General features: G+C 40.2%; 1 protein-coding gene across 5 annotated transcripts in view; it reads right to left on the bottom strand.

Moving 5' to 3' along the window:
- The window catches only part of LOC307196769 (serpin B3-like), a 106,579-nt gene that overhangs the window by 30,470 nt on the left and 48,281 nt on the right, over positions 1 to 27,828 (bottom strand). For 3 of the 5 annotated variants that reach the window (XM_079942086.1, XM_079942085.1, XM_079942089.1), the window contains 3 exons: positions 14,218 to 14,308; positions 14,024 to 14,116; positions 1,068 to 1,175 (listed from right to left, as the gene is read on the bottom strand). The gene's annotated coding sequence lies outside the window, so the exon portion shown is untranslated. Of the gene's footprint in view, positions 1 to 1,067; positions 1,176 to 14,023; positions 14,121 to 14,217; positions 14,309 to 27,828 lie in introns of all 5 variants that reach the window. The other 2 variants (XM_079942088.1, XM_079942087.1) reach the window with 2 other exon arrangements.

Here is a 27,828-nt window from a genome sequence, read left to right as displayed (position 1 = left end):
CCTTCCTTCTATGTTTATTTAGCTAGCATTCTTCTAAAAACAGTATTTTCTCTCTCATTAATTTATATCTTTTTAAAATTAGTTCAAGATATTACATCCATTAGCTTGTTATTCTTTTTTTTTTTTTTTTTTTTGCGGTACGCAGGCCTTTCACTGTTGTGGCCTCTCCCGTTGCAGAGCACAGGCTCCGGACGCTCAGGCTCAGCGGCCATGGCTCACGGGCCCAGCCGCTCCGCGGCATGTGGGATCTTCCTGGACCGGGGCACGAACCCGTGTCCCCTGCATCGGCAGGCGGACTCTCAACCACTGCGCCACCAGGGAAGCTCAGCTTGTTATTCTTTATCATGTACAAATTGCTCGAAATCTGGCCATTGGAAGCTCCCTCAAGCCAGATCCCATGTCCTTTGCACATGGCCTCATCATGCTCCGACGCCCCACAAGATATCCCAGGCTTTCCTGTGCTTTCCTTGTCCCATTCCTGGAATCGGCCAGTTCTTAGAGAAGCTCTAGTTCCTTTTAGCAGAGAATGTATTTAGAAAACAAGATTTGGGAGTGCTCCTGCCTTTATGGATATCTTCATTTCTAAGACTTTTCAGTAAGTAGACATAGAAAATTAATATGATATGATATATAATATAATAAATATGATATCTTCATGTATTCACACAGATATTAACAAGTGAAATCCAGCCCCGCGGGTGTTTTCCTCACCTTGCCCCATTTCCTATTTGTAAATCCCTTCTCCCACAGTGAAAAGATCTGTTTCTCAAAAACGTCAATATATGTATTTGCTTCCTACAATACGTACAAAAAAATGCTTGAGAATCAATTTGGAACTCTTTTTAACTTAGGAGGCGACATTTCATGAGTTCTTACTGACGTCTGGTGTTTTCTTTGATGCTTCTGTAGCTTCCAAATGGTTACTCATAAAGGGGTTGCTGCTCAAGGCTCAGGTTTTCTCTGCCTCAACACTGCCCACGCCATGTGCCAGATGATTCTTTGCTATGGTGAGCTCTGCAGTGCACTGAAAGATGTAAAGCTATATAGCAGTATCTATTGCCACTTACCTGCTAGATGTGAATGGCAGTACTTCCTCACAAGATGTGACTGTCCAAAATGTCATTGCTAACACCCCTGGGGGCAAAATCACCCCTGGCTGAGAACCACCGGTCTACCTATATGTGCAGTAGAAAGGAATTCTTACAAATACTTTCTAAGTATAAATGTCTAATTTTCTGATTAAAAAACTGAGTCATTACTAGAATTTTTCAGTTGGGTTTATTTAATGGTGTTTTCCAAAGTGCCCAGGACTGTTTAATTTGTTACTGTGCAGTCTCATCAATTGCTATGCAGTTTTCAAATACAATAATATTAAAATAAAAAAACAACTGTAGAATGAGTATGCCCTGAAAATATCATTTCATCATCAAGATAGCCAGTGAGCCAGGTCCGGCTGTTTGCTGCTGTGCCTTACATTTGATCTACATTAATTACCTTCCCAGTGGGCATCAGTTTGGCTAATCCCCATCAGCGTACACGTGAAATGAGTGACTCCCAGTCACTTAGTCATCCAGCAACTCTACTGTCTCTTACAGCAGGCGGGCCTCTGGGATCCTGCCCCAACTCTACATCCACAGTCATTCTGATGGGTTGATGCCCGATGGCAAAAGCCATTAAACAATTTAATTAATCAGGTTGGATATCCCCTCTCTTCACCTCTTTTTGTTTCATTCGATCACTTATTTTAAACTCTCAATACACACTTTGCCCGCTAACTTCAAACCAGAATTAAGCTTGGCAAGTCACTGAAAATCTAAAATAGCTGTTTTAAATGTTTTTTACGCCACAATGCATCAGATAGTCTCAACACACACTGAGGGACTGTGGCGTAGAGAAAATGGGGTCATGCCCAACTGCTTATTAGTCTTTGCTATAGAAACTCCTAAATTTGAATTTCAAACTTTTTGGTGGACATTTCCTAGGTGCCTTGGAATGTAAGTGTTAGCCCCTAAATCCTAAACCATGTATTGGGCCAGCCTTAAGATAATCAGAATCCTTGACCTTTGTTCCTAAAGTTTTAGTTAACCACAATACCATCTTTGCTTCACAGAAGAAGGAATGGAAGTACTACCAAGTTTGGGGATTTTTTTAAAAAGAGAAAAAAGAGATGGATATCATTGAGAGCAAGGCCCTCAATTCAGGAATCAGGATTTTAGAGGCTTGGTTGGGATGTCACTCCCGATAGGCATGTCCCCTTCAAAGATCTGGATCATATCAGGGGTCTCGATTGGTTCCAAATTCCATCCTTCTTCTGGCTGTTCTAATCTCTTTAGGATGGGAATCACAGAGAATTTTTGCTTTGAATTACCCCTTACCCTGCTTCCTCCAAAAAGCCTGAATGGGAGCGATGGGTAACCCCTTTCCAGTCCGGGCCAGCAGTCTCCTTTACGTTGCAGGAGTCACAGACTCATACTCTTAAGAATATCACCCCATTTTCAGATGTTTGAATCCTCTCTCTAAATCACTCTTGCAAAGCTCTGCAAGGTTTTTTAAAAATCTATCCTGGGGCTTCCCTGGCGGTCCAGTGGTTAAGACTCCGAGCTCCCACTGCAGGGGGCATGGGTTTGATCCCTGGTCGGGGAACTAAGATCCCACATGCCATGGGGCACAGCCAAAAATAAATAAAATAAAATTTTAAAATAATAAAAAATCTATCCCTATTAAATTTTATATTTTTGGATGTGATATTTCCTGAATGTATTATCCAAACTTTTCCTCTTAGATTCTTGTTATCTACAAATTTAAATAGCTTGTCATCAATGCCTTCGATGAAGTCATTAGATGACATATCCAGTGCCTCTGTTTGTCCTTCAGTGTGACAGGAGTAGCTATGAAAACCTCTCTGGTCAAAAACTTCAGCCATGGCCAAAAATTGCTTCTATTAATGAACTGTAATTCTGGGTTAAGGCCTGAGAAACTTTGTGAAAGGGAAAATGCCATGGGAATTTGGAAACTTAGTTTGCCTCTCCAGCCCTCTGCTTCTTCTCCAGTAAAAATAGGAAGACTATAGCACCAGCTAGTCGGGGAATTGCCGCAAGGGTTAACGGGATAGCACATATTATGCATGTAGTACAGTTCCAGGTACATAACACACCCTCAGTAAAGGATTGCTCTTCACTAAATTGTTCCAACATTCCATTCTGGCAGAAAATAATCTGAATCGCTAGGTGTGCCTGCTTTTTCCAAAGTACTGGTGGCTTAAAATCTGCACGGAACCGGGGTTACTGATTTAAGATCACTTTGAGACATTTCTAAAAGGGTCTCCCATCAAATGTTGGCTGTCACCATCCTTACTCTAGGGGAACGCTATTTTTTGAGAGTGGCTGGGCAGCAGCCTCTCATATTAAAGCACACCAGTTTTTGTTTTGATGCAAATTAAATACACACACGCACACACGCACATACGTACATGCACAGATTCCCTCCAATACATCTTAAGGCTACCTTCCAGAGTGAGGGTGAGCCAGTGAATTTACCAGCTTGAATTATTTTTCTGGGACAAGCCTGACCCCTAGAGGACAGGTGTTGCATGTAAACCAAGCAATCAAGAGCCAATGCCAACTCTCAATACTAGAGAGTTAGTTATGGAGTGCTCAGGTGATATAAGGGGTCAGACAAATGCTGGGGTTGGCATGGTGTGAATATAAAATCTTAATTCTGCACCAAGTAGCTTGAACAAAATTCCATATCTCCTTGATTTCAAATGTATATTTTTTGACTCTATTGACATAATTATAATAAGCTGCACATATTTAAAATGAGTCATTTGATCAGTTTGACAGTTGTGCATACACCAGCATATCCCAGATACTAAAGATTTCCTTCACTCTCTAAGTTTCCTCATTCCGTTTTGCAGTCCACCCTGCCTCTGTTCCTCTTGTCAGACAACCACTGGCTTGTCACTATAAATGAGTTTGCATTTTCTGGAATATGTTTTATAAATGCGATGAGATAATCTCCACTCTTTTGTATCTGCGTTCTTTTACTCAAACTAATGATTTTGAGATTCATCTAAAGTTGTGTGTGTCAGTGACTTGTCCCTTTCAATGCTGAGTACTAGTCCACTGTACAGATTTACCACATTTTGTTTAACTTGAGGTGGATCGTAGACCTCCGTGTGAAAGTTAAAACATCCAGAGGAAAATGTGGGAGAAAATTTTTGTTATCTTAGGGTAGGCAAAACTTTCTTAGAATACCAACTGAACAGATGATAAATTAAAAAAATATAATTGGACTTGATCAGCATTAAAAACATTTGCTCTTTGAAAGAAGCTGCTAGGAAAACAAAAAGGCAAGTCACAAATGGGGAGAAAACATTTGTACACATATATTACGTAAAGGACTTGTATATGAAATGACAATTAACTCAAAGACAAACACTCAATGTTTTAAAATTGAGATATAGTTGATTTACAATGTTGTGTTAATTTCTGTTATACAGCAAAGTGATTCAGTTATACATATATATGTGTGTTTTTTAAAATATTCTTTTCCATTATCGTTTATCACAGAATACTGAATATTGTTCCCTGTGCTATACAGTATGACCTTGTTGTTTATCCATTCTGTATATAATAGTTTGCATCTGCTAATCCTAAACTCGCACTCCATCCCTCCCTACCCGCTACCCCTTGGCAACCACGAGTCTGTTCTCTGTGTCTGTGAGTTTGTTTCTGTTTCATAAAAGTTCATTTGCAAACACTCAATTTTTAAAAAACAGTAGACACTTCACAAAAGAAAAGATTCAAATGGCCAATAAGGACAGGAAAAGATGATGAACATCAATAGTTCTCAGGGACATGATAAATATATATAGTAATGCTTCAGAAATTGGATTATATCTTATAGTTGATGAGCTAGCAACTCATGTGCGCCTTTATATGTACTGTTAGTACTTTTAGAAGCTAATATTTCTTGAGTACCAAGTTTTTGCAGTGTTCTAAGCACTTTGCAGCCATTGTTTCATTTAATCCTCACAAAACCCTTTGAAACAGTTGCTCTAATTAAACCCATCTTCATGGGTGAGTAAATTGCAGCCCAGAGAGTTTAAGTTACTGCTCCAAGTCACATAGCTAGTAAGTGGCAAAACCAGGCTTGGAATCCACTATCTACCTCTATAGCCCATGGGTTTAACTATTCTGCTGTTCTTTTATTTTTACATTGATGGTGAGTCTTCAGTGGAGAACATCTGAGAAAACAGGATCTTCCCTGAGTCCTACTAATAACTTACTTCATTACATTTTGTGGGTCGTTAAATGAGTCACTAGGAGTTAAGTGCCTAATACTAGTAGATACAATATATAAATGTTAGTTCCCTTTCTTCCATTTATTTTGAGACTTGTTTTAAATTTCCCAAATAAATATTGAAAATTTCACCATTCAACTAATTTAAGCCATATTTTATTTCTCACTCCTTTGTTCATCTTTTTCACTTAACTTTTAATCTTTTATGTGAAATCCTTTGAATGCTAATATTCTTTACCAGTGGTCCTCAACTAGGAGTGACTTTGCCTCATAGGTGATACTTGGCAACGTCTGGGGACATTATTTTCAGATTTGGGGGAGGACTGCTAGGGAGTAGAGGCCGGAAATGTTGCTTACCAGCCTACAGTGGACAGGACAGTCTCCACAGCAAAGAATTCTCCCTCCCAGATGCCAACAGTGCCGAGGTTGGGAAACCCTGCTCTGTACAAATATGCAGGATTTTCTTTATTGACCTCAGCTGAGAATAGTGAGAGGCTGCAGGAAACTAAAAGAGGAAAAATATTGTGGTCCCAGTTCTTGCATAGAATAAAATCCAGTGAGGGAAATAAAGAAAACACCACCCCAAAAACTAATGCTAAGAACAGTATAATAAATGTCTCAAGAGAAATAATAGAATATTTTAAGGCTTCAGACAAGGGGAGTAGAACTAGATAATCCAGTTGAGAAAACCAAGAAATGCTCTATGAGGATCAAATATGAAAATATCCTCCTTCCTTATGAAAATGAAACTTGGTTTCTCCATGGTTGGGGAGAAAAGACAATTCTTGGTTGCCAAACATCCTATACCTTTTAATACTCTGAGACACAGCCAGGAAAAGGTTGAAATTGCTTAAGGAGACTTAAATAAAGGTGGTGGAGTCAGCAAAACAGAGCACCATGAACCTAGGTGATGTGTTGCACAATGTGCTTGCTCTCGGGGCATGGAGGCACATCCCATGCCGATCTCGGCCCCTCCGCCCCAGTGGGGGTGTCTCTTAATACCTGCTACTCTGAAGCACAAAGCCGGGGACCTAAATATCTTTAACTCTGGGCCCAGTTCTGACCCTGGCTAAGTGTGTAGCACTGAGCAAATGCGTTAATGTCTTTAAGCTTCAGGTTTCTCTTCTATGAAATGGACTAATAGCAGTACTAATGCATAAGGTTACTGTATACATTAAATTAGATAGTACATGCAAGTTGCTTTGTACAGTGAACACACATGGTAGATACTCAAAAACTGTTATTCATCACTATGGTTTATTGTAGTTAATTGAATCAAAGCTTGTGCTCTTTTCACTAGAAAAAAATTACTGTCTGTATATAAGTACAAAATTAGGGGAGCACATATGAGGTGGTTATGTTGGCCCAGCATTGATGGAAGAGGGAGTGGGGTATGGGGAGGAGAAAGGAAGAAATGAAATGGAGGGTTCACAGAGAAGGTGCTGGAATGGAGGTACAAAAGATGTGAGGGATAAACCTTCCAGAAAAGGAATTCAGAATAATGATTGTGGAGATGTTCCAGGACCTCAGATAAAGAATGGAGGCAAAGATTGAGAAGATGCAAGAAATGTTTAACAAAGACCTAGAAGAATTAAAGAACAAACAGAGATGAACAATACAGTAACTGAAATGAAAAATACACTAGAAGGAATCAGTAGCAGAATAACTGAGGCAGAAGAACGGATAAGTGACCTGGAAGACAGAATGGTGGAATTCACTGCCATGGAACAGAATAAAGAAAAAAGAATGAAAAGAAATGAAGATAGCCTAAGAGACCCCTGGGACAACATTAAATGTACCAACATTTGCAATATAGGGGTCTCAGCAGGAGAAGAGGGAGAGAAAGGAACAGAGAAAATATTTGAAGGGATTAGAGTTGAAAAATTCCCTAACATGGGAAAGGAAATAGCCACCCAAGTCCAGGAAGTGCAGAGTCCCAGGCAGGATAAACCCAAGGAGAAACATGCTGAGACACATAGTAATCAAACTGACAAAAATTAAAGACAAGGAAAAATTATTAAAAGCAACAAGGGAAAAATGACAAAATAACACACAAGGGAACTCCCATAAGGTTAACAGCTGATTTCTCACCAGAAACTCTATAAGCCAGAAGGGATTGACACGATATATTTAAAGTGATGAAAGGGAAGAACCTACATTCAAGATTACTCTACCCAGCAAGGATCTCATTCAAATTCAATGGAGAAATCAAAAGCTTTACAGACAAGAAAAAGCTAAGAGAATTCAGCACCACCAACCCAGCTCTATAATAAATGCTAAAGGAAGTTCTCTAAGTGGGAAACACAAGAGAAGAAAAGAACCTACAAAAAACAAAGCCAAAACAATTAAGAAAATGGTAATAGGAACATACATATAGATATTTACCTTGAATGTGAATGGATTAAATGCTCCAACCAAAAGACACAGGCTCGCTGAATGGATACAAAAACAAGACCAATATATGCTGTCTACCAGAGACCCGCTTCAGACCTAGAGACACATACAGACTGAAAGTGAGGGGATGGAAAGCAATATTCCAAGCAAATGGAAATCAAAAGAAAGCTGAGTAGCAATACTCACATCAGATAAAATAGACTTTAAAATAAAGACTGTTACAAGAGGCAAGGAAAGACACTACATAATGATCAAGGGATCAATACAAGAAGAAGATATAACAATTATAAATGTATATGCACCCAACATAGGAGCACCTCAATACATAAGGCAACTGTTAACAGCTATAAAAAAGGAAATCGACAGTAACACAATAATAGTGGGGGACTTTAACACCTCCTTACACCAATGGACAGATCATTCAGACAGAAAATTAATAAGGACACAGAAGCTTTAAATGACACAATAGACCAGATAGATTTAATTGATATTTATAGGACATTCCAGGTGAATTCTATCAAATATTTGGAGAAGAGTTAACACTTATCCTTCTCAAACTCTTCCAAAAAATTGCAGAGGAAGGAACACTCCCAAACTCATTCTACGAGGCCACCATCACCCTCATACCAAAACCAGACAAAGATACTACAAAAAAAGAAAATTACAGACTAATATCACTGATGAATATAGATGCAAAAATCCTCAACAAAATACTAGCAAACGGAATCCAACAACACATTAAAAGGATCATACACTGTGATCAAGTGGGATTTATCCCAGGGATGCAAGGATTCTTCAATATACGCAAATCAATCCATGTGATACACCATATTAACAAATTAAAGAAGAAAAACCATATGATCATCTCAATAGATGCAGAAAAAGCTTTCAACAAAATTCAACACCCATTTATGATTAAAACTCTCCAGAAAGTGGGCATAAAGGGAACCTACCTCAACATAATAAAGGCCATATATAACAAACCCACAACAAACATCATTCTCAATGGTGAAAAACTGAAAGCATTTCCTCTAAGATCAGGAACAGGACAAGATGTCCACTCTCGTCACTATTATTCAACAGAGTTTTGGAAGTCTTAGCCAAGGCAATCAGAGAAGAAAGGAATACAAATTGGAAAAGAAGAAGTAAGACTGTCACTGTTTGCAGATGACATGATACTATACATAGATAATCCAAAAGATGCCACCAGAAAACTACTAGAACTAATTAATGAATTTGGTAAAGTTGCTGGATACAAAATTAATGCACAGAAATCTCTGGCATTCCTATACACTAACAACAAAAGATCAGAAGGAGAAATTAAGGAGACAATCCCATTTACCACTGTAACAAAAAGAATAAATTACCTAGGAATAAACCTACCTAAGGATGCAAAAGACCTGTACTCAGAAAACTATAAGACACTGATGAAAGAAATCACAGATGACACAAACAGATGGAGAGATACACCATTTTCTTGGATTGGAAGAATCAATATTGTGACAATGACTATACTACCCAAAGCAATCTACAGATTCAATGCAATCTCTATCAAATTACCAATGGCATGTTTTACAGAACTAGAACAAAAAATCTTAAAATTTGTATGGAGACACAAAAGACCCTGAATAGCCAAAGCAATCTTGAGGGAAAAAAATGGAGCTGGAGGAATCAGACTCCCTGACTTCAGACTAAACTACAAAGCTACAGTAATCAAGACAATATGGTACTGGCACAAAAACAGAAAGATAGATCAATGGAACAGGATAGAAAGCCCAGAGATAAACCCACGCACCTATGGTCAACTAATCTATGACAAAGGAGGCAAGGATATACAGTGGAGAAAAGACAGTCTCTTCAATAAGTGGTGCTGGGAAAACTGGACAGCTAGATGCAAAAGAATGAAATTAGAACACTCCCTAACACCATACACAAAAATAAACTCAAAATGGATTAAAGCCCTAAATGTAAAACTGGACACTATAAAACTATTAGAGGAAAACATAGGAAGAACACTCTTTGACATAAATCACAGCAAGATCTTTTTGACCCACCTCCTAGAGTAATGGAAATAAAAACAAAAATAAACAAATGGGACCTAACGAAACTTAAATCTTCTGCACAGCAAAGGAAACTATAAACAAGACATAAAGACAACCCTCAGAATGGGAGAAAATATTTGCAAATGAGTCAACAGACAACGGATTAATCTCCAAAATATATAAACAGTTCATGCAGCTCAATATTAAAAAAACAAACAACCCAATTAAGAAATGGGCAGAAGACCCAAATAGACATTTCTCCAAAGAAGACATACAGATGGCCAAGATGCACATGTAAGCTGATCAATATCACTAATTATTAGAGAAATATAAATCAAAACTACAATGAGGTATCACCTCACACCGGTTAGAATGGGTATCCATCAGAAAATCTAGAAAAAACAAATGCTGGAGAGGGTGTGGAGAAAAGGGAACCCTCTTGTACTATTGGTGGGAATGTAAAGTGATACAGCCACTATAGAGAACAGTATGGAGGTTCCTTAAAAAACTAAACATAGAATTATCATATGACCCAGCAATCCCACTACTAGGCATATACCCAGAGAAAACCATAATTCAAAAAGACACATGCACTTCAATGTTCATTGCAGCACTATTTACAATAGCCAGGTCATGGAAGCAACCTAAATGCCCATCGACAGATGAATGGATAAAGAAGATGTGGTACATATATACAAAGGAATATTACTTAGCCATAAAAAGAAATAAAAAGAAATTGGGTCATTTGTAGAGATGTGGATGGACCTAGAGACTGTCATACAGAGTGAAGTAAGTCAGAAAGAGAAAAATGAATATCGTATATTAATGCATATATGTGGAATCTAGAAAAATGGTACAGATGAACAGGTTTGCACAGCAGAAATAGAGACACAGATGTAGAGAACAAACAATGGACACCAAGGAGGGAAAGCGGGGGTGGGGTGGTGGTGGTGGAATGAATTTGGAGATTAGGATTGGCATATATACACTAATATGTATATAATAGATAACTAATAAGAAATTGCTGTATTAAAAATAAATAAAATAAAAATTTAAAAATAAAATAAACTTTCAAGTTAATTAACTCAAAAAAAAAAGATATGGAGGATAGCATTGGGTAGTTGGAGGGTTTGATTCAGTATATTGAAAAATAACTCAATGGAATTGAATTCACTCAACATTCACTGAATGTCCGCTTTACTCAAAGCAAAGATAAATCTGATTTACTGTATAAGGTCATTGCCTCGAGAACAAGACAGACATGTAAACCACTACCTATTTGAATTTGGGGTGAAGAATCTAGGTGTGTGTGGTAGGGGTTAAGGGACTTTCTCATCCCAGGAAATGGTAACATCAAAAACAAGGAGCAGGGGCTTCCCTGGTGGCACAGTGGTTGAGAGTCCACCTGCTGATGCAGGGGATGCGAGTTCGTGCCCCGGTCCAGGAAGATCCCACATGCGGCGGAGCGGCTGGGCCCGTGAGCCATGGCCGCTGAGCCTGCACGTCCGGAGCCTGTGTGTCCGGAGCCTGTGCTCCGCAACGGGACAGGCCACAACAGTGAGAGGCCCGTGTACTGCAAAACAACAACAACAACAAAAAAAAAAACAAGGAGCAGGAAGAACTAGATGTTATGTGGGAAAGTCTTTATCCAAAAAAAAAAAAGCAAAAAGGGAAATGTAAGAATTGCCAAAGCCAAAGAAGGCCAAAAATAATTATGAAGACTGGGATATGAAACCAGAAACTGAAGTAGAAGGTAGATGGTCCCCTGGGCTGCACAGCTGGTGTTTGTCAAGTGGAGCAAAACGGACGTTTTGTCCTCAGCCAGACAAGAATGATGTCCATTTCCCTTCCTCCATTGATATAGAGGGAATGAACTAGCAGTGGGGAATTTGTTACAACATAAATAGAAATGAGGTTTTTTCCTCTCCTGATAACAAGGAAAATAAAGGGAACAATGAATGGGCTGGAGAAGAAACAAACTGGACTGAAAGAGTTAATCAATCCTAGTTTTATTTTAACTGTTACTAATCTGTAGTGTCTGTAACTAGCTTTGTCCTTCACAAACCTCTCCTCAGGGATGCAAACTGTTACCTAAGCCAAACATTTGTTTTACTTTTTGATGTTTGTGTGTTTCTATTGTCAGCTGCATCTGTAATTCCATTATATTGTGTCCACATGGGCTATGATACCATTCACCTTCACTTCCAGTTCTTGTTATGCTATGCAGTCATTGAAAGCATAAAAAACAAGATTGTGTGGACATTTTCTTCAAAATGCTCCGCGTCATAGAGACTGTCATACAGAGTGAAGTAAGTCAGAAAGAGAAAACAAATATCGTATATTAATGCATATATGTGGAACCTAGAAAAATGGTACAGACGAACCGGTTTGCAAGGCAGAAATAGAGACACACATGTAGAGAACAAATGTATGGACACCAAGGGGGAAAGTGGCGGGGTGGTGGGGGTGGGAGGTGGGATGAACTGGGAGATTGGGATTGACATGTATACATTGATGTGGATAAATGGATGACTAATAAGAGCCTGCTGTATAAAAAAATAAATAAAACTCAAAAACAAAAATGCTCCACGTCACTTAACCGTCCTTAGAGTGAGGATGCTTCATACCACGTGTGCATCTGCTGGGCCTGCATTCCAAAAATGTTGCAAGAATACGTGCACAGCTGGGTTGCACACGACACAGCAGCTGCGTGATGTGCTGCCATTACAAATAGGCAGGAAGTGGGCTTTGCGTGTAGGACAGTCTTCCTGCCTTTCCTCATGATTAGAAATGTATCATTAGGGAGGAGTGCTGGGTCAGCAGCCTGGGGTCGATGTGGCAATGACTAGATGCTCTGGTGCTCTTTCCTGGAGCAGGGGTGGAGAGTGGAAGCAAAGGCATGCGAGTGACAACAACTAAGACTTCAGCGCTTCAGATCTATGTTAAAGGAGTGGTCTGGGGACATATGGTGCTGAGCCTCTGTACCTCCCAGAGACCCCCAAACAGCATGTGGGTGGTTTAGAAGTGAGCAGCGAGGGGACTGGCCCTGCCTAGGCAGGTGTTCAGGTATGATGAGGGCCCTGACCACGTGATCAAAAAATCAGATAAGGTTTTTCCATCAACACTATCAAGAAATTTGATTCAATCATCCAGTAAATCGAAGAGGCAACGTGAAAACAGGGCATTACTGGTGAGGAGGTCGGGGGTTTCCTTATAAGGCAGCTGGTCCTATTTCCCAGGGTAAGATGACCCAGCTAAGGCTGAGCTGAAGGATGCTGCCTGGTGTATGGTAATTTTCCCTGATAGGTATCGCCCCTAAGTGCAGGCTGACTTAGGTTTAGGTTAGTGATGTGGGCTGGGCACTGGGTCAGCCTCCATTTTGTGGGTCCTGATATAGGAATAAACTTTATTGAGCTCAAACTGATGAAGCACTTACTATGTGTCAGGCGCTGTGCTAGGAAATAGCAGTGCACTGTCTCTTTTTTTTTGCGGTACGCGGGCCTCTCACGGTTGTGGCCTCTCCGGTTGCGGAGCACAGGCTCCGGACGCGCAGGCTCGGCGGCCATGGCTCACGGGCCCAGCCGCTCCGCGGCATGTGGGATCCTCCCGGACCGGGGCACGAACCCGTGTCCCCTGCCTCGGCAGGCGGACTCTCAACCACTGCGCCACCAGGGAAGCCCTGCACTGTCTCTTAATGTGGGATTTTCCTGCTATAATCCCTCTCTTCTTAGATTCCGTTAGAACCTAAGAGCTATTTTGGCGAAGGCCACTTGTTTTAGGTTGGGTTCTCTCAGAAGCGGACTTTAAGCCTAGGATTTTTGTAGAAGTGAATTATTTAAGGAAGGGCCCCCAGAGGAAACCAGAAAGGGTACAGGGGAGGGAGGAGAGCAAGCCAAATAAGTCTGGGATTTCGGGTGAAGTCCCAGACTCAGTCTGATTACCTGAGGAGCTCTGGGGGGTAAGACTTCAGAGTTTGTACCACATCAGAACAAAGGAAAGGAGTTGGGCTTTTGTATGCTCACGTCAGGCAGCTATTGGCTATGGGCCTTCTGTGGGAGGTGTAAAACTCTCACTACTCCCAGCTCTCAGTACTAGAGACATGGCTCAAGAACCCAATGGAAATTCTCTGAGTGTTGCAGATGTAAGCCATTAGCAGCAGAGCAGACAGAGCTGCGGGCTAGTATGTAGGCAAGGCACCAACAGTGCGCACTACACCCCACCAGTGCCGGAGGTTGTAGACAGGACATAAAGAAGGAAAGAGCACCCAGAGTCTTGTTACTCACGGTGTGGTCCTCAGAACAGCAGCATCTGGTCTATGGGGGATCCATCACCAAGGAGTTTGTTGGAAATGTGGAATCTCAGGTCTCATGGAAGACCTAGCTAAACAGAATCTGAATATTAGAAGAGTTCCAGGAAATTTGTATTCGTATTAATTTCTGACTCGACCCCAGAGTGTTCAAAAAAATGATTTACCGACCTCCTAAACTGGCAGGAATAAGCACCGAGACCAGAGCTGCAACATGGTGGACTTGGAAAGTTCTCAGTCTGAAGATCCCCTGGCCTGGCAGCTGAAATCACAGGAAAGAGAATGCAGTCCTTGTTGAAAGCAGGGCAGCGTCCACTTCCCTACTCTGTACTCGATCATGCCAGGCTTGCTGGTTCCAAATTTCCAGACTCTGCAGTCTCCATTGCTTTACCTGGAACCCATATCTTTTTGGACATCAAGGGATGGAGGGGTAAGGAGAAAGGCTGAGGAGGAAGGGCTTGGGTGAAGACATAGGAAAGAGCACAATATAAAATAAGGCAAGATTTAGAGCTGACCCCACAATTTAAGCTTTTAAAATTTTAAAGGCGTTTAAAAATTTTCAGGTAAATCACTTGACTCAGCTTTGCATTATTAAGGAGTCACAGCACAACTCGTGCATGAGGAGAAACCTCTGGGGTGAAATACAGTGATCACCAAAAGGCCCCCAACAGTACAAAAATATCTTTTCCTCAGCATTGAAAATGTCTGCCATGAGAGTCACGATGGAGTCAGTCAACTAACACAGACACGGTGAGGGAGGAAATTTTGGGAGATATTTGGTTAAAGATAGTAAAGATTATACATGCTTATTTAATCTCAGGTCTTTCCTAAAATCACACAAGAAAATCATAAAGTTTTCTTATTGTTGCTGTTGTTGTTTTAAAGCATTAAGCTAGGGAGATAAAGAGAATTAAAGGGAATATAGCAGCAATAACTTTTTTGAGATTAAAAAGTAGACGGGTTATTATGAGTGATAATTGACTTAGCAGAACCCAAAAAGTTGAATCCTAGAAAGTGAGCGATGGGGAAGGCTGGTACCCACAGAATGTCTCTCAGGAATTGGCAGCACCGGGTACCTTAGAAATTGAGGGTTGAGCGAAAAACAGACAAACAGAAAGACTGGTAGTCTGTTGAAGAGCAGTTTGAAATTCAAATCCTCTCCCACACTCTACACAGCCTGCACACTGCCGCTCCCCAACCCGGTAGGAAGGTAGGTGACCCGGACTTGATTCTCTAGAGACAGTGAAACAGAGGGTGACGGCCAGATTGCGGTGCAACAGACATAGATAAGATCAGGGTTGACATAATGAAAAAGGGCAAGCAAGTGAAAGTTTAAATTCTGAATTATTCAGACTCCCCCGAGCACCAGAAATCTGGTAGCCATTATCCTGCAGGCATCCAGAGATAGTATTGGGGATATCCCAAAGAATAGCCCAGCTAGATGATCCCACTTTCTACACTTTTCTCCCTTTTTCCCAGGTTCCCTTCTAAGCAGAGCTTGCAGTTAGCTTTCTGATGCCCCATTCTAAAATAGGAGTAGACTGGCAAGGATCCACAAAGATTTCAGGAAAGCATTTAAACTAAGAGAACAATGTCAAATGGCAAAGTGTCTTCCATGTTAGAGACGCTTCTCCCGGCACCTGTCCTGAGGGGCTGGGAAACACAACCCAGAAGCTGAAAGAGTTAATGTTCCATGGAACAAACCTAGATCAGAGAGAGACAGGAGACTAGAATAAGCGTATTGATAAATCCCTCTCTCTTTCATTTTGAAAGACTGTTCCAAGGTGTGCTATTTCCATACAGCTTCCTGAGATGTCCTGTATGAATGACTACCTGGCTGGGTTTTCAAGCTGTGGCCAACCAGGTAATGAGCCATTTGGTAATAGCTTTCCATCTTTCTATGTATCTCAGTCCTTCCTCATTCCTTCTTGATGCCCTGGAATTGCATCTTGTGATAACCCTTAATCTGTAAGCTTTGCCTTAGGCTCTTTTCTAGGTAACACAAGACATTACATCTGGGTCTGGGAATGACTGCAAAGAGCAGACCATTCACCCTCTACCCACTGATTCACATGGGACGATGGAGTAGTTGAAAAAATTATTATTGGATTTGGGTATTGAATTTTATTTTATTTCTATTATGAAAAAATTCAAATATATACAAAAGTAGAGATAACAGTTTAATGAACCTCTGTATACTCATCAACTAGCTTCAATTATTATCACCCTATGGCCTCTCTTGTTTCCCTGAAACCTCCACTTTCTCCCTCAACTTTGATTACTTTGAAGCAAATTCTAGGCATCATGTTGTTTTATCCACAAATATTTCAGTACCTCTCACTAAAGGTAAGGGCTCTAGATTCATAACATAAGATCCTTTATCATAATGAAAAAATAATCATTTCTTCATAGCATCCAAAAAACCAGTTTTGCTTAAATTTCTCTAATTGACTCCTACTTTTCTCCTTTTGTAGTTAGATAATTTAAATCGGAATTCAAATACGGCCCACGAATTGCATTAAGATATATCTCTTCTCCCTTTCCATCTAGATTTCTCTGCTTTTGTCCTTGAAATATACTTTTTGAAGGAAATTAGTGATTTGTACACATATTCCCCCATGAAATTCAATAGTTTTGCTGATTGCATTCGTTCGTGCTACTTCCTTTAAGCATCCTTTTAACTCATGGATTTTAATGTATTTGAAATGCCATTATTACTTTTTTTTCATACTCAGATTGCCTTATTTTTGGCCAGTGGGAGCTTTTTCACGCTGGCTTCTTGGTCCTTTTCACATGACCCTAGTAGTCTTTAATGGCCTCTGCTTTCTGGTATGACAATTACGTTCCAGATTCATCTTGTATATTTCCTGCCCCAGATATGGAATTAATTGTTTTTCTAAGTAGCCCTAGTCCTCTTTAGAGGCAAAATTTTTAGAAGTTACTACAGGAGAATATCTTTCTGACTTTGAGATAGAAAGTTTTCCTTAAAAACACACAAAACACTAAGTATGTAAGAAAGTAGAGATAGATTTAATAGTGCTAAGACATCTTAAACAAAATTTTTTTAAAAGGCAAATTAGAACATTTTTGCAACATATAGAACTGAAAATATGTATAAAGAACTCCGATAAGTCAATAAAAGAAAGACAAATAAAAACAGAAAAAAGTGCCACCCTAAATTCTGCCCCACAAAAAATTTTCATATAAGCATTTCACAGGACAGGAAATCTACATCATCATAATATTATGAAAAAATGTTCAACCTCTTCGGCCATCAGGGAAATGCAAGTTATGACCTACCATTTTTTAATAAGCTAGATATTCAAAAATTGAGAAATCTGACAATATCAAGTGCTGGGGAGGTATGTCTTAGAGATGTCTTTGTATAGTGTTGGTGAGAATATATCTTAGAAAATCACACCAGAAAACAAACACTAGAAACAAATTAAATATGTTTTGACAGGAGAATGGATAATTTGTGATACTTTAATTCACTCAGTGGAGTAGCAATGAAAAAGTGGACAACCCCTGTGAGAAACAACCTGGATGAATAATATAAAATGCAACAACCAAGATCCAGAAGACTGGATAGAATATGTAACATTTTTGTAACTTATTTGGTGTTGTTTTGTACACACCATAGAGAAACTCTTGCATTTCCCGTGTACATGTGAAGAGTTTCTCTAGAGCAGGAGTCAGCAAACTATAGTACATGGCTCATCACCTGTTTTTTTTTTTTTTTGTGGTACGCGGGCCTCTCACTGTTATGGCCTCTCCCGCTGTGGAGCACAGGCTCCAGACACGCAGGCTCAGCGGCCATGGCTCACGGGCCCAGCTGCTCCGCGGCATGTGGGATCTTCCCAGACCGGGGCACGAACCCGTGTCCCCTGCATTGGCAGGCAGACTCTCAACCGCTGCGCCACCAGGGGAGCCCCATCGCCTGTTTTTTAAGTTAAATCGTATTTGAACATGGGTGAGCCCACTTGTTTATCTCTGCTCTCCCACCACAACAGCAGAGTAGTGGTGACAGAGACCACAGGCTCACAGAGACTAAAATATTTAGAGACTCTCCAGCTCTTTCATGAGTTTGCTGACCTGTAACAGGGAAGAGCCAAATCTGACTACATGTTGGGTCTGTTTCTTTTACTTTAACCGCTGCTTTCTGCTGCTTTTGTTCACTAAAAACATACTTACTGTCTATACACAATGGCTTGCCTCGGGGAACACTGCCCCTCTGCCTGAATGTTAAACCAAGGTGCCTTTGTACATTCTGACCCTGCCCACCTGTGGATGGCTGCAAGAAAGAAGAAATTAATGGCCATTTCTGGGGACACTGGCAAATCTTATGGCCTTCCTACTGTACTTCCTCATCTCCTCCCCCTCTCTGTTCTATAAAAGAAACTGGCATCCAAACCCCATAAGATGGTTTTTTGGAGACATTAGTCTCCCATCTTCTCAGTCTGCTGGTTTCAAAGTTGTATTCCCTGCCTCAACACCTCATCTCTGATTTATTGGCCTGTTGTGCGGTGGGCAGAGCGAGCTTGGACTCGGTAACAGACCCCCACTCTAGAGTATATACAAGATAATGCCAAATTTGTATAAAGCTCACACATAAGCTAAACCCCACACCCTATTATTTGGTTGGACTTTTATGTGATAAAGGCATAAAACTAAAACAAGGGAGTGATGACTATAAATTCAGAATAGTGTTTTCTTCAGGGAGGATGGAAAGGCAAAGAATGGGAGGGGGAGGAAGCCATAGTGAATGAAAGCTAATGGCAATATTCCCATCTATGTATTAAATATTATATTAGAAATATAGCAAATGAAAAAGACAAAAAGAAGTAATCCAAGAGAATTTCTCAGGATCGAATGACATAAGCTTCCAGGTTCCAAGGGCCTACTGAATACCAGGAAAATGGATAAAAGTAAGCCCACCCCAAGGCAAATCATCGTGGAATTTCAGAGCTGTTGAAACTCATGAGTATTATTATATTTTAATTGCCTGTATCAGACATTGGAAATGCAGGATATGTGTGCAACTTTCCACAATGATGTGATAAAAAGGAAGAGGATCCTACTTCAAGATTATGACGCCATATTAGAAAGTCATGAAACATACTTTCAATATGAGTCACAGATACAGGCTAAGATGTCATGACTCCTTATCAGGAAAGTGTGATGAGCAAACATTCTTCCTTGATCTTGGAGTTCTCCAAAAAATTTTTGTAATGGGCCTTATGTGCCTGTGTCGAGGCAAACAGGAATTGGTTATGAAATAAGAGTTTATAACTACTATAGAAAAGTTAAATTATTCTACTCAATGGCATGTCCTGTTAGTGTGTGAAAAGACAAAGCAGAACTTTCACATTAAGGCAGCAAGCGTGTGGGTGCAAGCTTTGAAATTACCAAGAAATATGATTAAAATAGTGTTGGAAGTGTGATAAGAAAAAAAGTTTTTAAAAATCACTGAGACATAGTATCCTTTGGGAGATATTCATTCCTTTACCTTCAGATAAGCAAGTGCTCCAAAGGGATAGATTAAGTAACTAGAACCAAATGTCAGGAAAAAAAAAAAAAGTCATCACAAGTCCAGACCTGATGGAAGTCTGAGATGTCCGATCTTTGTATGAGCTCACTAGCTTATTCTCTTCAGTGTCAAATACATCAATCATTTATTTCTTTCCATGAAGCCAATAGTCTTGCCAATCCCATGGAATCTGTAACCTGAATTGTGGTGTTTAGCAGCATCTTCAAAAATTCTTTTTTCCATTAAAAGTTTTACTCATTTCTGTTTGGAGTCAAGTGCCCAATATAAAACTTGGAAAACTGAGGCAGATGGAGTGGCCTTTTTCCCTCGTAAGTCCACTTTCTGTGGCCTTGACCCATATCATCTTCTTTTAGCTCTTTGCCTCCTTCCTTTGCACTTGATACTTCGTCACTGCTTAGAACTCTTGGGGTCCCAGATTCACTCAAATTCTGGAGTAGAGGAGATATTTCCCCTGCCACAGGCCTGATCCCCTCCATGCCTATTGCACAAGATCAAGGTGTCTGTTCCTTCGCCTACCTGCCCCTGAAGTTCCCTGAGCTCCTAGACCCAGGATCCCAACATTCACCTCCTATCCAGTTCATGGGACTCACTCTTAACTACTCTCTGTCCTGGAAGATAAAGTTTTCTATTATCATAGGGAAAGGGAAGAGAAGGAAACCCACACTTTGAGTCGTTCAGTGGCGCTACAATTGTGATACAAAAGTTTATTTTCAGTTTAGTTAAAAAAACATTAAGTAGGCATCGCCTACTTAAACATTAAACTGAAACATTAAACTGAAAAGTTTATTTTCAGTTTAGTTGAAAAAACATTAAGTAGGCATCGCCAATGAGCACATATTATACCAAGTTTAAAAAATGAGATACCCAATTTCTGCTCCCAAGAACCTTATTGGGGAAACAAATATGTAAAGATAGCACTTTAATACAATTTCTAAGCACATAGTAGGGGTAAAAGTGCTAGTAATCATTAATTTTGAGTACTTACTCAAAATTATGGCTATTATGATATTATGATAAAGTCTGGCTATTATGATAAAGTCTAGAGTCTTTAATGTGGGTGGAGAGGAAGGCAGAGACCAGATAAGAAATGGTCTTGGACACATGTGAACCCAGTTAGGGTTTTATCCTGTATTTAATGGGGACTCATTGAAGAATTTTAAGAGTCATGGCTGGGTCATATTTACATTGTAAATACATCAAGCTATGGCTTAAAGGACAAGGCATTAGAGACAGAGATATCAGGCCAGAGATGATAAAGATCAGAGCCAGGGCAATAGTTTAGAGAAAAAAAGAGAAGCGTGTCAACACAAAAAATATCTCAAAACTAAAATTAGTGAGATATGTTAAATGATAGATGTGAAAATGGATAAAAAGGAAGGAGTCAAGGATGTTGCTTTGATTTTGGCCTGATTGACTAGTAGACAGATGGGAAGTAGATGAGGAGAAACAGGTCTGGGAGAATGATGGGGAGATGATGTGTCCAGTTTTGGACACGCTGAAACCTGAGTGGCCACGGTCAGTCAAGTGGTGATGTCCATAGGAGGTTGGGTTTGGCAGTCTCAAGGTCTGGGAGAGGTCAAGCCTGGAGACAGAGCTGCAGGAGCCTTTGCTGGCTCCTTTCCCTCCTCCTCTCCAATCACCCACACATCCCATTTACATCCCCATCCATATTCCTGTCCACACATTCCATGTATTGTGACTAATGAATGGGGAAGAACTGAGCAATAATTTCCTCTCCCTCCTCATTTTACATAAGTCTAAATAAGGCTATCATAATTCGAAGACAATGTAAATTCTCTGGTTCAATCGTGTGATAAAACACATCACTGTCTCACAATTCATCTAATTTTTCTTTGCCATTTCCTTCCTAGAAATTAAAGGATCCCCCTAGTCATTTTATATGAGACCAAATCTGAAGTATCTGTGTATCATGTACATATTTTAATAGTAAGTGTCAGTCAGTCTGTGGTCTTTTATCTACTCAATGAAAAAAAATACAGAAATTCATAAACGTGTAAAACGAATGTAATTGACACCTGGATTTGGAATGCCTTAAATGATGATGTGGTTATTTATCTTCTATGTATGTTTTATGAAGGTTAACACTGAAACGTGTTACTTTTACTAGGCATACATCAGTGACCGAGATGTAGTAGGAACATGCTAGATAAGAGAGAGACTAAATTAAGGCTTGTTAAGCAATACACTAATCCATTTATCCATAATTAATCCACAAGGATAATACAGAGTTGAATGATGCATGCACTTGTGGCCACATGCACGCAATGTTATATCATTAGATTCTTGAAGGAAGTGCGTCTTTGTAAGAGTAGAGTTTCACCTGGTGTGCAAGGTGAGTGAATTCACGATTCACGATGCATTCTGAGTCTGTTCTGAAAATGCAGTCTCTCTTTGCATGCTTTTGTCATGACAAGTCTTAGGAAGGTGACTGACCTTCTCAAATAGCTGAAACATGGAACGCTGGATATTTGCTCCCACGTTCTACCAACCGTGGCATCCATGTTGGGTTTATCACTTGGTAACAAGATAAATACTCTGACGAGGTGTTACACTCCCTAACAAAGCTTGTTTCATATACAAACTTTCTCACACTCATAGCTGGCCCAGGGTAACATCTTAAAATAGGTGAGGTTTGCTTTCTGTTGTCCTGGATACCGGGACTGGCCCTCTGTGTGGCCTAGGCCCAATCTCATTCAACACCTCATTCTTTTGCTTATCCTCTTCACACACACCGAAACTCCTTCCCTGACCACTTCTCCATCCACTCCACCATAAGCCTCTCTGCAGGAATTTCAAAACATGTATTATTTCTCCAAGAGGCATTAACATGCTATATTTTTATTGATACTTATAAAAGGAGATATTTATTCTCTGAGAACGATATTTCAAGGAATATATGTTGGAGGATGTTTTAGTCAAGGTGACCCCAAATTCACACTGCAGAGGTGGCTACCTTTACATACATTTGGTCCTGCTCCCACAACAACTACTCAAGTTTCTAGAGTGAATCATGCTGTCTAAACACTGACTAATTTGTATTAATGATTTTTGTTATAAAAACAGTGTTGCAATATATTTAACTGAAAGTCATTAATAAAATAAGATTACTATATGGCGTTGTTTCTTTTTTAACAATTTATTCTTCTTATGATATTGTGGGTTGTCTGGGTGCTTTTTGTTCCGGTGATATTTGGTGGAGTCATTCTCGTGTCTGAGTTCAGCGGGTGTTCAAGTTGGGGAGTTCTCCTCCACGTCTTTTCTCTCTCTGCATGATGTCTTATCTTTCAGGGCCTTTTTTTTTTTTTTTCTGGCCGCGCCGCACAGCATGCAGGATTTTAGTTCCCCGACCAGGGATCAAACCTGTGCCCCCTGCAGTGGAAGTGCGGAGTCCTAACCACTGGACCGCCAGGGAAGTCCCATTATATGGAGTTTTGTGTCAAAATGGGACTTTCTTTTTTTACTACAATTACATTATGCTTTGGATAACTTCAGTGATGACATTACTACTGAGGTAGATATGATACATCTTTCTAATTTGTATATTTCCCATCTACCAGCAAATCACATAGAAAGGGTAATTATGGAAGTGTTAGTGTTTGCTCATTCAAAGTGGAGAGGAGAATAGAAAGACATTACAACGCGCTGAGCGTTAATAAGTCATTTAGCAAGCATAATGCAAAACAATCAGCCCAGTGTCTATCCTAGTCACTGGGAAAGATTATCATGGTTGTGGCACTCACGGTGTTTACCATCTAGCAGGGAGATAGACACTGAATAGTTCACTGCATGGGCTATTCAATCACGGTTGGATGTGTGTTTCAAAAAAAAGTACAGTGGAGGTTATCTCCATAGTAGAATATTAGAACTTTATTCATAAGGTTGTTTTCTTATTTTGGGCATTATTTCTTCTTTATACCTAATTCAGTGCAGTGCTACTGGGAAGAAAATGAGCACCTTAATCAAATCAACTATCACACCCCTTGTTAACTTATTCATATTATTTAAAATTTAGCCCTAAATTCATAGATTCATAAATTGTTTGGGGAGTTGACATTTGGTAAGCATCTGTTTCTTTCTTAAAATTTTGTTAGGTTGTTTCTAACACTCATTATACTTCAAACATTTCTAAATGATATACAGTCAAAAGTTTTCTTTTATGGCTTCTAAAAAAAAAGAAAGAAAATGAACACCTTGATATAGATACTTTGATAATGTATTTCTGATTTTAAAATTAATGCATACCTATTATAGTACATGTAAAAAATTTTTAAAGTAAGAGAAAAAATGACCAACATCTATAAAGTTATGACCCAGAGATATCACTGTTTACATTTTAACATATTTCCAAGTCGAATTTCTGCACATATTTAATGCATACAGTTCATGTCATACTGTATATATAATTTTATATCCTTCTTTTTTCCACTTAAGATGATCTCATACACATTTCCTAGAAGATAAGAAAATGAGAAGGTGAAAGACATTCCGTTTCATTATTCTTTACTTCCATAGAAGTGATCTGCCCTACAACTGTCGCATATACTATTTCAGGGTAACTAGTCTTATGATAAGACCTAATCTTATATATTTTATAATAGTTAGGAACACTTTGTAGGAGCTGTGCTTTTCTAATTGGTATCCTAGGAGGTGTCTCATCCTCTGGGTTTTTTCTCGTCCAGATTTCCCATATTTTTCTTCTTAAAACACCACTTTTTATAAGCCACTTCCCTTCTCAAGGGTTTGCAGTAAGCTGCCTTTAGATTAGCTCTCAACTCAGTCTGGAATTAGAGACCCCTCTGCAAAATGCTATCATCTTTCCTCTCTCCGTCCCCTAGACACCGACTGCTCCAGGCAGATCTCAGCCAGCCAGCCAATGTGCTTCCCACTTCGTAATTTTAGTGCCTTCCCTTTTCAATCGTCAATTTTTCATTTATCTCAACCCTTTCCTTGAGGTCCTAACACACCTTTTCAATCCTTTCCCCTCCTCCCTATGACACTTCCTACCTTTGGCGCCATTCAATCTAGCTCTGAATCATTTATTGCCTTTTACAGCTTCCTCTAATTGTTTGATATGTGAATGTCTTTTCTTCGGATGCTGAGCTCATAAAATTGCTCTATTTGAGGCAGGGCAGCAACTCCCACACCTGGGCGCTCTGTTACAACAGCTAACACTATGGAGCACTTGCCCTATGAAGGATAATATGCTAAGTACTTGGCAGACATTATCCCATCCATTCTTCACAAAAGTCTGTGTCGTTTAGGAATGTTTTTGGCTGCAAATGACAGAGGACCCAATCTGTCTAACAATGCCTAAACAATACAGACTTATTTATTATCTAATGTAATTATAACAACAGGAACAAAAATTGGAGGTAGGTGGTTTCCAGCGTTGGCTTAGCAACTCTCTGATGTCCGGGCTCTGCTTTGGCATCTCCACAAGTCTTTTCGGCTTTCCGCATGGGTGTGATGTGGCTGTAGCATTTCCTGGCATCACATCCTCACACAGCCCTGCTCAAAGTCGGGTAGGAGGAGGGGGTGTAGGATAGGAAGTTCTCTTTGCATATCTCCTCTTATCAGGAAGGAAAAATTTCCCCAAACATTTCCCGGCAGACTTCTCCCACATCTCATTGACCAGAACTGGGCTATCTATCCACCCCCTAGACCAGCAACGAGGTCCTTCTTCCCAAGATCAAGAAATCTCTGAATAATACTAAAAATCAGGAAGGAGGACAGCAAAAATGGATTGCTCTTGCACAGGCAACAGACAGTACCAGCCACACAGCGTATTAGGAAATTAAAGTTCAGAGAAGCCGAGGAATTTGTGCAAGATTATGCAACTACTAAATGGCAGAAAGAGGTTTCAAATCAGATCTTTCTGAGCCTCTCAGAATCCACATCTTTGCTCACCGCACTTTAAAGTATTTCTAGAGAGTTTTTGAATCTTATTCATCAAAAAGTATTTAGTACCCACTTGATGCTCAGCACTGTTCTTGCTGCTAAAAGGGAATTAAGTGTACAGTATCATCTAGTTAGTGATAGAAGCCCAACCTGGATGAAACAGCTAGAACACATACAATTTATTAACTAATTAATAATCATTATTACGTTGCAAGTTCAAGTCTAAGTGGTGCGGTTCTACGTAGCAGGAGTTCACTGAGGTTTGTAGAAGTCAGACTGGATTTCATGGATGCTGTGGGGTGTGAATCAAACCTCACAGACCTGGATCAGTGGGGATAAGAGTGGCTAAAGTTCTAGGTATGTTCACTATTGGCTTAGCAGACTGCTGTGCTGCCTATGTGTGGTTAAAAAATGGTTGAACAAATTGGTTACATGGCCAGAGGGGGCCCTCCAGCGGACTGAGACCGAAAAGGGAGAGAGACCTAGACCACAAAGCAATAGCATCTACTGAACTCACTGAGACAGAGAACTGGCTGAGTGCCAAGGGATGTGAAAACTTATAAAAGGGTCAGTGGCTCCCTGCAAGGTTTCTTCAGTCTAACGGAGGAAGCTGGGAGTTGAAAGGTCACTGTTGAGGTGGAATTCCAGTTCTTTTTGTGACCTGAGACCTTCCAGAAATGAATAAATCGAATAATTTGGCTTTTGACTGCCACATACATGTTCTGAAGAATGCACCTATCTCATTTTCCCTTTAATAATAATGAGGGGTTTGGGGTAAGTCAACTCACTCCTTTTTGACCAGAGACTCACGTTAGCAAGACGAGGTAAGGATAAAATCTGGCTCATGGACCAGGGTCAAGCTAAGATGCCCACACAGGGCTCAGACCCACAGGCTTGGTTTGTTTTTTTTTTTTTGCGGTACGCGGGCCTCTCACTGTTGTGGCCTCTCCCGTTGCGGAGCACAGGCTCCGGACGCGCAGGCTCAGCGGCCATGGCTCACGGGCCCAGCCGCTCCGCGGCATGTGAGATCTTCCCGGACCGGGGCACGAACCTCGGCAGGAGGACTGTCAACCACTGTGCCACCAGGGAAGCCCCACAGGCTTGGTTCTGCAGACACTCCAGATTGTCAACTCAGCTCTTCAAGCACAGACATGGAGCTCGCCACACCAGCCGAGAAGAAGCATGGTGCCTTTAGTTCTTTTCATCCCTATCCCTGTGAGGATTTGCTATGCATAAAAGTAAAGCGTGCAACTAGAGATTATCATACTAAGTGAAGTAAGTCCGAAAGAGAAAGACAAATACCATATGATATCACTTATAGGTGGAACCTAAAATATGGCACAAATGAACCTATCCTATGAAAGAGAAACAGACTCACAGACAAAGAGAACAGACTTGTGGTTGCTAAGGGGAAGTGGGGAGGGAGAGAGATGGACTGGGAATTTGGGGTTGGTAGATGCAAACTATTACATTGAGAATGGATAAACAACAAGGTCCTACTCTATAGCACAGGGAACTATATCCAATCTCCTGGGATAAACCATAATGGCAAAGAATATTAAAAAAAGAATGTGTGTGGGCTTCCCTGGTGGCGCACTGGTTGAGAGTCCGCCTGCCGATGCAGGGGACACGGGTTCGTGCCCCAGTCCGGGAAGATCCCACATGCTGCGGGCACGTGAGCCGTGGCCGCTGAGCCTGCGCGTCTGGAGCCTGTGCTCCGCAACGGAAGAGGCTGCAACAGTGAGAGGCCCGCGTACCGCAAAAAAAAAAAAAAAAAAAAAAAAAAAAGAATTGTGTGTATGTGTAAAACTGAGTCATTTTGCTGTACAGCAGAGACTGGCAGAACATTGTAAATCAACTATACTTCAATTAAAAAAAAAGTAAAGTGTAGAGAAGCCATCTTTACAATGTGTTGCAAACACTTTTCAATAAGCTCTAAGAATATGAACATTTTCAGACTCAGATTCTATTTCATTATGCCCATCTTTTATCTATTTTTACTCCTCAAATTCCTTTGGTTGTATCTAAAAATCTAGTGAATTTTCTGAATCATGTTTTCGACATCACAAATTCCACTTAACACCTATAATTTATAGAGTTAAAAATCAACTTAAAGTACACAGTGGATTTTCATTGTTTAAACATAAGATCTATGTTCTAAAGAAGGGCAAATGAGAAGATCTTTGGGTGTGGTTTGTGACAGGATATTAGGGTGGAACCCAGCATTACACAGGAAATTATAGCTTGAGAAAATGTAAGACGGTATAAAATAGAGAATTTATAAGGAAGAAAAGTGGCATTTTTTTTCTTTC

Source organism: Stenella coeruleoalba (assembly GCF_951394435.1).
Source record: "Stenella coeruleoalba genome assembly, chromosome: 14".
Classification (NCBI taxonomy): domain Eukaryota; kingdom Metazoa; phylum Chordata; class Mammalia; order Artiodactyla; family Delphinidae; genus Stenella; species Stenella coeruleoalba.
Note: the sequence above shows the minus strand (reverse complement) of the source record. Positions and strands in the feature narration are given on the sequence as shown.